Below are 13,742 nucleotides of genomic sequence, written 5' to 3' on the forward strand. Positions count from 1 at the left end.
GAAATGGTGCCAAGCTCATCTTTGAACAGGTCGCTGTGGTTCTCCAACAAGGCGTCCAACTTTTGTTTGAGACTCTCCGACGTGTCGAGCCTGTTGACAGTGACCAGGTTCTTCCAGTCTAGCCGAATTTCTCGCAGCCATTCTCTGCCAAGCAATGCCGGTCCCTTGGTTTCCACGACGTACAGTGGAAGCTCCTTACTTTGGTCGTTGTGCTGCACAAAGACCAAGGCCCGACCCTTCGGCTTCACAAAGTCTCTTGTATACGTGCGAAGTGTCAGCGTTGTAGGTTGTAGCTGCTTTCTTGGGAACAGCTTCCGAAATTCAGCCAAGGAGACAACGGACACAGCTGCGCCTGTGTCAAGTTCCATTGTAAGCTTCACACCGTCAACGTTTATGGGTACTGTGATCGGTTCCAAGCCCGCAGCCTTGACCGCTTGCAGAGATACCGCGTCGTGAACGGACGTCAGCGTTTTCACCTGCCTTTGTCGTTTCGATTTTGACGGCTTCTTGTTACCCGAACGGCAGGCGCGCTGAATGTGCCCTTTCCGGTTGCACTTGAAACATGTGTCACCGACGTGGGGGCACGCATCACTGCGGTGGTTGGTCGAGCCACAACGGAAACAACTTGACTGCTCTGGTACTTGCTTGTCGATCCGCGCTTTGTGGTCGACCCGAACCTTGTGGACGTCAGGGACCGATGCACCGCTGGTGTGCGTTGACGCTGCACTTTTAGTTGCTATTTCCATCGCAAGAGCCCTCTCTACGGCTTTTTGGAAAGTCAGCTTTTTGTCTTCTGTGAAGAGGACGCGCTGCACATCTTCTCGGCGGAGGCCGCACACAAAACGGTCGCGTAGCGCCTCATCAAGAAAGCCTCCAAAATCGCAGCTCTGTGCTAGATCTCGAAGTACCGCTACAAATTCGGCGATGGACTCACTTTCTTCTTGCGAACGCTTGTAGAACTTCGCCCTTTCCGCTATGACGGATGGCTGCGGCGCAAGATGATCGCCCAGAAGCTTGAGTAACGCGGTAAACGACTTTTCGGACGGTGACTGCGGGGCCGTAAGCGACTTCAACAAAGCGTACATCTTCGGACCGATGAGACTCAAGAAGGCATGGACCTTCTTACCTTCGGGAACCTCGTTTACCAGGAGGTATGACGCCAGTCTTTCTTCATAGGAGCGCCAGTCGCTCGTCGTATCGTCGAAAGACTCGATGTGCCCGATGCGACTCATGGTCTTCGCTGAGGGGTTGCCGCTTGATGGCCGCTCCAGGATTCCGAGGCTGGACAATCCTTGGCTCCAGTCAAGCCCCCAGCAGTCAGACGATGATCCAACCCGTGGACCCGAACATCCTCGTCGCCAATAAATGTGGTGTATTTACAAGAAAAACGGGTTACAGAAATCAGCCCGGTTAGAACACGGCTGCATGCTGTCGCTCGGGTAGGCAGTCAGTTAGAGTGCCTTCATACACACCCGCGCTTTTGCTTGAGTGGTGACATCTCGGCCATTTTTCCGCCCAATCGTTCTTTCTATGCATTTTGAAGTGCGCGCAATCCGGTGTCACTCAGCACGAGCGCGTAGCTTTGGCTAATGCATGGACGCCATTTTACCGCCCTAGTCACGCACCAAGTGCGCGAGAGCGTCACGCGCTGGCGCATTCGGGGCAACAATGGATGTCTTCACCCTGAGACAGACAGACATGTAGGCACCCTACAGTCAGTCAGTTCACGCGATAGTCTCGCGCGCACGCTGCACGTCAAGGCACGAGCACTGCCACAGATATAACACCCATGACGCGTTCATCGTGAAATAGCCCCTTCATTTTTGTCAAAACATCGAGGGGTTTTACTGCACAAACCATCACCCCAGAAAAAAAAGTGGCGGAAAGTTTCCTTCAAGAGCCCATTAGGCTAGTTTTCGACTTCGTGTCATTAAGATTGAGAATCACCCTGTTTCTTATAGAACGCTGAACTCGGTTTCTTTTTCTTTCTTTCTTTATAAGAACGTTATTTTTCAAAACATCGTCATTTTTAATAGCGAATAATCCTGAACTTGAGCTTTTACAGGCCTGTCAAGACATATGCATGTATGTCCGTTGGAGCACAAGGCTTCGGGGACTGTTCTGTCTGCATCATTTTGGGCCCGGCTCCAGAGCTATTCTAGCAAGTGTCCAGCTGCTGTGAGAACTGGACAACTCCTGTCACCGTGGTCTCAACCACCTGAGCAATTTGGACAACTCGGCTATCAAGCAGCGAAGAAGAAATGCGTAATATGAGAATTAATGATATATATTTTAACAATTATGACATATGTACACATATCCTATATATATATATCTTATGCTTTGGTATGAAGGTCGGGTTACGTATCATTTTCCTTACAGTTATTTACTTCCGTGAGTTTATTAGGTAGCACCTCCAACAATGCAGTACCTGGAAGTGTTCTTCTCCGCCAAAACAAACAAACCAGATATCCCCTTCCGCATTATCGTTTCCGAGAGGGTGTGCTAGCAAAAACACCTGGCTTTTTTTCTTCAGACACACCGATTCTCCATTCTCCCTTGCCTGCCCTTTCGCATCCGAAATTCACAAGAGCTTTTAACTGTCATCCTGCCGCATCATGCTTCCACACTTGAAATAGCCTTATTTCATTGGACGTAGAAGACATGTATTATAACCTCGACAACCCGTACCTCCTAAAATGTGTTGAAGAGGCAATCTCTGAACACGGCCTATGCGATTTTCAAAACTCCTCCGGAGTACCACTTGCCGGACTCATCGAACTTCTTCAGCTATACCTCAGATCTACGGGGGGATCGGTGGCCGAGTCATTCCATTTTCGAACGCGCGAGCGCACGGAGGTGAAATCATGAGCTCCGAAGGAGCGGCGATAACGGCCCTCGCCGGCCGCGGTGATACTGTTTTTCCCGGCTCAAGTGAGTACAGGTTTTTGTTGCCCCAGCTTCCATCAGGTGATTCAATGAAGAAAGCGGTCGTCCTTCACTGCGACATGGCCGGGAGGCCATACAGGATTGAGGATTTCCGGCAACCGCTCGACGAACTGGGGGTCCTCAAGGAGGTAGCCGGAATTGGGGCGTACCAGATGTCCCATGTCTGGCTGCTTGACCTGAAGACCGACGCGGCCAAGCTCAAGCTGGTGAACGCAGGGCGGCTCGCTGTCAAAGGACGCACCTGCATCGTCGTGGACCCCTCCAGGCAAGAGGTGCGCATCAAGCTGCACTGGGTGGCGTTCGACGTGTCGAACGACACCATTCGCAAGGCTTTCTCGGAGTACGGCGAGGTGAAGGACGTCGCGTCCGATCGCTGGAAGGTGCCGGGCTTCGAGGGAGCCGAGTCTACCACCCGGATAGTGCGGCTGGTACTCCGGGAGGGTGTCAACCTTGACCGCCTCCCCCATCAGCTGCGCTTAGGAGGCGGCTTGGTATTGGTCGTCGTGCCTGGGAGGGCCCCAGTATGCCTCCGGTGCCGTAGGACGGGGCATATACGTCGAGACTGCCGGGCTCCCAGGTGCTCCGAGTGCCGCGCCTATGGCCACGAGCGTGACGACTGTGTCCGCTCCTACGCCCGAGCAGTGGGACGAGGAGTCAACGAAGACCACGTCGACGACATGATGGACGAGGAAGAGGCGGAGAGAGCGGCCGCGCCCGTGAAAACCCAGGCCGAACAAGCCAAGAGCGACGACGCTTCCGGCACCTCCCCCGAAGTGAACAACACCGTGCTGCCGGACAAGCCGTCGACTACGGCTCATGCAGATCCACCTGCAGTCGAGCGCTCGACGGTACCTCCAACAGGGAGCGCCGGCGGGGCAGCTGGTGCTTCGCCATTGCCAGACGAGGTCTCCATCACGCCAGAGATGGACGTCGAGCTGGGCTCTGCGAAGCGTAGGCTCGAAGACGTCACGGACACGACTGGTCAGGAACTTCGGCTGCGTCAGCTCGAGCGCAGGTGGAGAATGGTGTCGGGCGGGAGCGGAGTGGATGGCCACCAGCGGTCCGGCGCAGACCGAGGAGGACCACGCGACAAACTGTCGCAGTGAACGGCAGTGTAGGCGGGTTGGTCCTCACTAACCCATGGTCTCCTTACAAAGTCCTGTCCGAGTAGCGACCCTTAATGTCCGAGGCCTCTCAGATCGCAGGAGGCAGAGGCAACTCTGCCGTCTAGCAGTCGAACAGGACCTCGACATCATCGCTGTGCAGGAGACCAAGGTCGAGAGTGAGGACCAGACCAACTTCATGGTTAGACCTTTTTCGGCGCGTTACGAAGTGTGTGTTAGTCACGCGGTTGGGTCGTCAGCGGGCTGTTTGTTGTTAGTGCGCCAGAGTTTGGGTGCAACAGTCGAGGCGGTGACGACATGTGATTCAGGGCGCTTTGTTGTATGTGATTTTTCTCTTTCATCGTATGATTGGAGGGTCATTTGTGTGTACCCCTCCAATAGGGTTGATGAGCGGCGGGAGCTTTTTGATTTCATGCATCAGTATTGCAAAAGTGATCGCCTTATTATTTTTCTTGGCGATTTCAATTGCGTCTGCTCTGCTGGGGACAAGTCCAGCTCAACGCCCTATCGCGATTTAAGCACCGAGAGCCTTCTGAGATTAATCAACGAGTCCGGCTTTGATGACGTCGGGGAATGTTTGAGGAATGGCCGCGAAATCCAGTACACCCATTTCCAAGGGTCGAGTCACGCCCGTCTAGATCGAGCGTACGTTTCTTTAGATTTGATACCGTTATGTTTTGAATATCGCGTGCACCCTGTTTCCTTTAGTGATCACTGTCTAGTTTCCTTTTGTATGCGTAGTAAATCCCAAGCCAGGAAAGTCTTCAGCTGGGAATTATGGAAATTGAACGCGAAACTGTTGGAGGATGACGTTTTCACTGCCGAAGTGCAGGCCGCAGTTGAGAGCCAGAACAAATTAGGGTATGGTGTGAGATGGGAGCTTTTTAAGCAGGAAATAAAAATGAAAGCGTTAGAGCGGGCAGGCGTACTTAAAAACACTGAAAGGAGCAACGAAATGTTATTGCGTAATAATTTGCGGATACTGCTAAAGGAAGAGACTAAAATGCCTGGGGCATACAAAGATGATATTTCTTGTGTGAAAGATAAACTCGAGATTCTAGATCGGGAACGATATTGTGGGGCGATTGTTAGAGCCAGAGCCGAAAGATGGTCAACAGGCGAAGCGCCAACTAAGCGTGCGCTGAGCCTCGAGAAAAGATATGCTCGGCGTAACGAGATAGCGGGGGTAGAGAGGAACGGATCACTCACGACCGATAAGGAAGAAACCGAACTCGCATTTTTCAAGTATTACAGTAGATTATTTGCGTCCTGTCCAGTAGATGTCCAGCTTTTTAAAGATGAATTTTTGGGTTTCATGCCGCGCATAGATGACGAAACGAAAGAATTACTAGAATCGACCATCAGCGTAGAGGAAGTGGTCTTTGCAATAGAAGCCCTAAACCCGGGAAAGTCCCCTGGCCCAGACGGCCTAAGTGCAGTTTTTTTATAAGACTCAGAAGCACGAGATTTCCGCAGTCCTAGTCAAGGTATTCAATGAAGCATATGATTTGAATATGTTGCCTCCATCTTTTATGTCGTCGCACACAGTGTTAATTCCCAAAACAGATGACGCAGTTAAGTTGCAGCACGTCACAGCGTATCGGCCGATCAGTCTGACTAATGTCGACTACAAAATTTTAATGAAGATCTTAGCAAGGAGATTGCAATCTGTAATATCGGAAATAGTGGGGCCCCATCAAACTTGCGGCATTAAAGGAAGGACTATTTGCACCAACATCCACAAAGCACGTAGTGTTCTGGAGTGTTGCGACGCAATGCGTACTTGCGTTGCGATGCTCCAGGTAGATTTGGAAAAGGCTTTTGATCGCGTGCCTCACGACCTGCTTTTAACCATTCTCGATCATGTAAACGTCGGCGCTGTTATCCGTGAAGGTGTCAGCATGGCGTACAACGGTTGCTCGACGAGACTTATGGTGAACAAGTCGGTTGGAAAACGTATAAAAGTGAATCGATCCGTCCGCCAAGGGTGTCCTTTGTCACCACTTCTTTTTTGCATTTACATAGAATCCCTTTGCATTAGTATTTTTAAAAACAGTACTATCAGTGGTTTTCAGCTTCATGCGACCGAAGTTAAAGTGTTAGCGTATGCTGATGATATTGCAGTGTTTTGTTCCAACCGCGAGAGTATTGTTCAAGTCGTTCACACGCTTAAACGTTATTGCGAAGTCAGTGGCAGCTCTGTTAACTGGGCCAAGTGCCTGGGATTTTGGCATGGAGAGTGGAGCTCTACTCCTAGTTCGTTTGCCAACATGCAGTGGGTGACCACCCCCGTAAAATATTTGGGAGTGTCTCTAGAAAATTATCGCGATAGCGAACCCTATTGGCGACGGCAGGTAATGGAGCTTCGCGAAAGAGTAGAAAAAAGTCGGAGGTATGATCTGTCTATTTTTGCACGGGCCACAGTTTGCAATTTGTTTTTTGTCAGCAAACTGTGGTACGTTCTACTAGTTTTGCATTGTTCGCGGGTAAATGTGCAGAAATTGCACCGGGTATTTGCAGTGTTTATTTGGGGTTCCACGTGGGAGCGATCGAGTAGGACGAATCTTTTCCGGCGAGTACGCAATGGGGGGCTTAGTTTGACGCATTTGTTTTTACGTCAGGTTGTTAATCGGTTCATGTATTTTCGGGACATAAGTGACCCCTTTTTGCGCACCGTGTGTCAAGTGAGAGTTGCAAGCAGGTTGCCTGAGTTGATTGTTTCCACGTCATCGATGTCGGGTGGTATTCACGGATATTTAAAGGAAGTCGTTGCCTCATGTAAATTTCTGATATCTCGTTTTTCAGTTGAGTATTTGAGTGAGGTTCCTCGGAAAAGATTGTATAAGGCTGTGTGCGATACTGTGTTTCCTGTACCTCTATACAGAGCCTTATACTGTGCAGGCCCAGGGCAAGATGTCTTGAAGCGCGTTAAGCGTATGGTGGTGCCCGCAGGCACCAAGACTTTCTTCTTTATATTACATTCAGGTACACTGCCGGTCAAGACATGGCTAAACGAGAGGGGACTTTTTGTACCGTGGGGGGATCACTGCTTTTTATGCAAGAAGCCAGAGACGGTCGAACACGTGTTTCTTGAGTGCTGGGATGGGGTCTTCTTCTGGGACGTCCTCCAACGTACCCTGAAGAAGGACCTCCCCCTGGATGCGCATGGAATCCGTTATCTATCGTTTGAAAACGAGGAAGGTTTTCCCTTTGACCTGGTTATGCTGTTGGGTCTGCACAGTATTTGGAAGTCCCGAATGGCTCTACACAACGCTGACAATAATGTACGGGAGGCGCGGGAATATTTTCGTGAAAGTGTATCCTTGTTAGTTGAAGTCAACAGAGCACAGAAGTGCGAGCCTGAGTGGCTTCCGCGCATTGAGGCACTTTTGTCAATGAAACAATTTTAGCCTCCGACGCCAGTCACTCCGGACTGGTTTAGTTTAGCCTTGCCCTGCTTCCTATGGTTTGAACGATATGCCTGCCTATTTGACAATGTAAAAAAACCCGGCAATAAAGAAAAAAAAAAATCGGTGGCCGAGTGGGCTGAAGCGCACACCCAGCTCGACGCGCGTGGAGCGAAAGCTCGCGCTGCCGAACCCAGGGATCCTGGGTTCGAGCCCCACCCCTGCCCGTTTCGATCTGGATGAGCATCGTACCGGCGTGCGGTCGTGTATCACTACTGCGTGGTGCACGTTAAATACCCCAGGCTAGCGGTTGTACTGCACTGGCTAAATTGCTCATCTACAGTGTAAACCAGTGTCGCCCCTACTGGCAGACCAACCTTACGCTGTATAAATCACTCAAACGTCCAATTTGACTTTTTGACCCCAGATCTACGATGATTGAACATGAAGGAAAGATCTGGCTTCGAAAATTCGATATTTGCACAGGGTCGCACCTTGCTCCAATACTAAGTGAAATCTATTTGTCCTACGTAGAACGGGCCGCCGAGGCAAACCTAAAGAGCACAGCCCTCCAGTGTGAAGCCCTCCGTATACGTAGACGACTATCTCCATTGTCGACCCTGAAACTATAAAAGTGGAGGCCATTCTTTCTTTCCACCAAGCAGGAGGTAATCTCAAGTTCAAGAGGGAGGACTTATCTTCGGAAGGCCTGCAATTTTTGGACCTACGACTGACCAAGACGACGCAAGGTGTTTGCTGTCTTTCCAACAGCGCTCGAAAGAGCCGGTTCTTCCGTTTAACAACGCCCACTTCATGTTAGTTGAACTGGGGGTGATCAACGCCCTACTCATCTCGGCAAAAAGTAAATCATGTGCGCAATCAGCACCCGAAAGCATCAACATCCAAACTCAACGGCTTCTGAGCTCAGGATATCCAGTGGAACGGATCGCCTCCTGTTTTCAGGAACTCATCACACCAACAACTACTAGGAACCCCCACCTGGACGATCACCAGCATCCCATACTTTTACAACGCATCCCACCGCATCCGATCAATTGCTACGCACTTTAGCGTGAGAGTCGCCTTCTCTTGCAGATTCAAACTGACGAGCCTGTGCAGTATGATTAACTGGAAGGAGACTAAGCCGCCTCTGCCAGAAAGAAACACCACACCCATCTTCAGAGAATGTGCGACCAAAAAGCTGTGTTCGGTGTCCCTCAAATGCGGAGCTAAATACACTGGGCAAACCGGCCGATGCATACACGACCATCTACGAGAACAACAAAATGGGGCCAACATCAAAATCCGATTTTCCCACACATTTCATCACTGCTCACGCGAAGAAGTGTTTTGGGTGCGCACTGAACTTCGGCGGCACCAAGGTCCTGGGAACATATCATCAGCGATTCGGACGTAAAATCATCGAAACATTCTTCATCGAAAAAGAAAAAAGAAAACAGAAAAATCTCATCTGCATTGTTCGCACTGACAAGGCGTGAAATAGAATTTATCAGGCCAGAACTGGAAGAAGAAAAATTATAAACATGGGCAGCCACGGTTTAATGACTCAATCCTTATCGGCACTCCCGATTGCAACCTTTTCTCTTTCAGCCCTCCCCCGTTCTGGTCAACGCGTGAATTTTTCGCGCCCGGAAATAAATATTCGTCGTTGCTAAATGAAAGTGTCGTTGTCTGTGAAAGTCCTCCGCGTTTTTAAGGCGAAAGCCTTACTTGTCCTATTGAGCAAAAAAACGTCATATAAACCGCTAAATATACGATTGAGCGACACGCGCCGCTCAATGGGCGGCCCTACTTGGCGTCGTCCTACCTTGCGGTCACTCGTCCTAGGCCTTTAAGGTGACCTCACTTGTAACATGACGTGAAAAACAAGCTTCGTCGTCCTTGTGCCCGTAAGATGGCCATGAAAATGCGTCATCAACCGTCGATCGTCAGCGTGATGTCATCAGCGTGATGTGCAAAAGCTGCGCTTCGGACTTCATCTATGCTCGTTGTGTGCTTCGTGCGATGGACTGTGAGACGACCGCGTCTACACCTACGGCCTCGACACCGGCAGCAGCGTCTACATCTACGGCGGCTTCCACAGGCAAATATGGCCGACTAGGGAAATACGCCACAACCACGAGAGCGGCGGCCGAGCGCGCGCTCTCAAGAAGCGGCCGCAGCCCCCTTCCCCCCCCCCCCCCCCTCCCCCCTCCGGCAACGCCCGAAATGGGCGCGTTCAGTCCGTGCTCTGGAGCGCGAGAGTTCGGTGCTCCTTTCACTAAACGGACAGGAGTGCCACCGGAGACTGACACTCACGCGCGCTCTTCGTGCACCGAGATTTTTTCGGAGCGCGAGTGACTTCTTCGCGCTCCCTGACGTCACGTAAACGAACAAGATGGCTGCGCTGCTGTTGAGACCGTCGAGACAAAAAGGCGTAGCCGGACCGCTGCCCCTTTTCAGTTGATTAGTGCTTAATCCAGCGGATAAGAACGATTTGATTTGAAAGTCAAGACAGCAATTAGCGTTCCGAAAAAGGTTTGTTCGTGCATCTCGCCTGAAAAAAGAATTCATCTATCAAACGGTAGCGTGTCGATTGCACAGCGACAGAAAAGTTATCAAGATGCGGAGACATTCGGACCGCTCTCTCCCTTTTATAATGCTTAGCCCAGCGAATAAAAATACTTCGATTTGAAAACCGAAACATCAGTGAGCGTTGAGGAAAAGGTTTGTTCGTGCGTCTTGCCTGAAAACGAATTGATCTATCGAACGAGCGTGCCGATAGCTTGGCGGCAGAAAAGTTGTGTTGAAAAGACAGCCAGACCGCTGACCTGCTTAGAATGCTTAGCCCAGCACCAGCGAATAAAGATACTTAGATTGGAAAGCCGAAACACCAGTTAGCGTTGCGGGCAAGGTTTGTTCATATATACCGCTTAAAAACGAATTGACGTGCAATCGAACGACGGTGTGCCGGTGTCGACGTAGCTTCCGTCCCGCTGCGAGACGGAACCGACGGAACCGGGGAATCTCTGACAAATTTCAGGGTTTCCTGCGTCGACGAGCGGGTTCAAGAATGTTGTCTTTAATTTAAATCAGAACAGCATGCATGGTCAATAAATAGATCGGCCAGGTAACCTTCCAAATATGTGCACGAAGCGAGTCTTCAAACCTTTCATGAATATTAAAACGTTTGTAGAAACGTTTAGACTCTGCCGCTTCACACGGGCCTAATTATTTATCTTCGAAATATTTTCGGCTTCTGCCACCCGTATCTACGGTCGGAAGGAGTTTGTGTGGCCCGCCTGTAGCCCGTCGATAGTTTCTGGCCGTGTTTCAAAACTTACTCGATCTAACCCTAGGGTAAAGGTGGTCATCGAAAACCTACCCGCGTCCAGCGTTTCTCTATTTTTGTTGTCACGTGACACAATGTGCCAGGGTAACTCGGATCCATTCAAGTAGGTTTGGAACGCAGCCTCGGTGTGTCGCGCTCCAGTACGCTATGCGCCGTTTAGTTGCTGCGCTCGGAGTATGAAACTCGGAGCGTCGGAGTAGGAGTAAAGGAGCGCCGACTTAACGCGCCCAATGAGAGTGGCGGCCGGACGCGCGCTCCCCCCCCCCCCCTTCTCCGGCAACGCTTGACACGAGAGCGGCGGCCGAACGCGCGCTCTCGTAAAGCGGCCGCAGCCCCCCCCCCCCCCCCCCCCCACTCCAGCAACGTCTGACACGAGAGCGGCGCCCGAACGTGAGCTCTGGTAAAGCGGCCGCAGCCCCTCCCCCTCCTCCGGCAACGCCTGACACGAGAACGGCGGTTGAACGCGCGCTCTCGTAAAGCGGCCGCAGCCCCCCTCCCCCCCCCCCCCCCCCCCCTCGGGCAACGCCTGACACGAAAGCGGTGGCCAAACGCGCGCTCTCGTGAAGCAGCCGCCAATGGCCGTCTAGGAGCCATTTCGCTCAGCCAATGGGAGAATGGGCATTTTTTTCGCGTTATTTCGCGGGTATACAGACGCCGCCGGCTTTGCTCCATGGGATCTTCCGCCCTACCAAAGGTCTTGTTCAACCCTGAAGACATTTCCGCACTCGCGTTGTTTTCCGAGAGGGATGCAAACACACACACACACGTGCACTCCAAGTCCCAGACCACTTTATGGTGGTCTGGGACTCGGAACCAAACCGACAAGTCACCCCAGGTGACTTGTCGGTTTGCCTCTGTCTTCGGGGAGCTCAGCCCACGTGCCGTCACGATGCTCTTGCAGAGTATAAGCCCCCTAATTTAAAAAAAAAAATGCCTGCGAGTTTTAATTTTTTTTATTTGACAATACTGCCAGCCCTGTTAGGGGCAAAAACACGAGAAGAAAATACAAGCAAATCAACTTAAAAAAGAAACTCCAACCAAAGCGTAAACAAAAACAAACGTTGTGGCAATTTTATTTTTGAAACAAGATCCATGAAAAATTATAAAATTCAAACATGAATCTGTTTATCGGAAAATACTATTAGCCCTCTTTTGAGGACCACTGCAAGGGGGGGTCCAAGTAAGCAAAATATGTGCAAGGAAAACAGACTATAACAGACGGGTCTCGACAATTTCAGACAACGAAATATTGGATTCTAACGCTATGCTAAAGTCTCAATATTGCTTATGGGGTATAGAAACTAACTGAAAAAAAAGGAGGACTCTTGAGACTGCTTACGTGCAGGAATGCGAAAGCATTCGTACACGGAACGCATTCCTACAAGCAGCGCACCCCGCTGTCCTCCGCAGAGGCCGGCAGGACATGACTGAAAGCAGAGCGTAGAGCACTTGATACAGTAGTGCACACTGGCGTTCGTTGGAACTATGACGCGTCGCAGCCCATGGGAATTAATTGCTCGTTTCGCTCAGCCGGAATTTAAGTGCCGTTTTTTCGCAGTCCGGCCGCGCTTTATACAACAGTTATTGCTTTCGCATCAAAGGAAAAAAAAATGAAACCGATTTAAATAAGTTTATCTGTTCAATGATTTCTTCCTCGGGTTTTAAATGACGCCAAAACTTTTTTGGGTCGTCTACGAAGTTGCCAAGTGGTACTGAAATGTAATTTTGTATTGCTGTTTTCACCATATCTTTCAGTTGTTCGCTTAGTTGTTGTTTATATATATTTGATCCATTCTTTTTCTTACATCTTTTAAATCTATGTTAAACTTATGTGTTGTATTTCTCGTTATCCAAGGATTATTCCTCTGCCCTTTCCGTGTTCTATTGGGCACATATCTATCAAAGCAATAAAAAAGTTGCCTCCTTGAAGCTGTTTTTGCACTGTGAACATCACCGCTGTCACACAATAACTCAAACGCATTGCAAGATGTGTTTAAATTATCAATGCTGCTTTTATCACGAGCATTTTTAAAGCCCTTGTAAAAAAATTCAGGGAGAACTTTTTTTAAACTTTATAAAAAGAGAAACTATTTTATGATCAGATAACCCGTCAACCACAGACACCTTGTACTCAATATTATTATCACTTCCAAATATGAAGTCCAGCAAATCTGAAGTATTTTCGGTTATTCTAGCGAAATCTTTAACCGTTTGGGTTAGACTGTGGTTAAAGGGAATCTTAAGCCTTTTGGCTGAAAGTGTTGACCATTAGCATGGTAAACACTTTCAGCCAAAATTACATCCGTGTTCTCATCCACACAAGTATTAAAAGATATACCTAAATCTTTTAGAAAATAACTGGGGCATTTGAAACTCAATAGGTTGAGACCAAAAATTTAAATCGCCATGTTTTAATTTCATCTAAACATTGTTCCAAAAGTTCACAGTACATCAACTGTCATGGCAATGGCCACGCTTACTCCACGGGACACCCTATATTCTTTATAATTTTTAATACGGTGGAATGACGCAGTCACTGGTGACATATGACGTATGCCATGTTTCCGTTATTACGACGACGTGTGGTGCGTGACGCAGCAGTATGCTTTCAAAGTCAGTAACCTTATTTAGCAGACTTCGTGCATTCAAATGGAGGATCGTTTTGGCTCAGCTGATATGTGCTCTCATTTGTTTTGTAATTCAGTCGTTGCATCGTTGTTTCTTGCTGGGAAACGTTTACTATGCTTCAAGTTCCATTCATACATTTGGTTATTGATTCTGAGTTTGCCCTGTGGACGAAAAACACGTCATTCCCATTTCATAGCTTCTTTGCGCTTTTTTCTTGTTTCTCTGGCGTAGTCGCGCTACTGAGACTGAGGGTCGGATTGTCCTGTGAACACAGGAAGTTCT

This window comes from Ixodes scapularis, unplaced genomic scaffold (genome assembly GCF_016920785.2).
Source record: "Ixodes scapularis isolate PalLabHiFi unplaced genomic scaffold, ASM1692078v2 PGA_scaffold13__105_contigs__length_92229423, whole genome shotgun sequence".
Lineage (NCBI taxonomy): Eukaryota > Metazoa > Arthropoda > Arachnida > Ixodida > Ixodidae > Ixodes > Ixodes scapularis.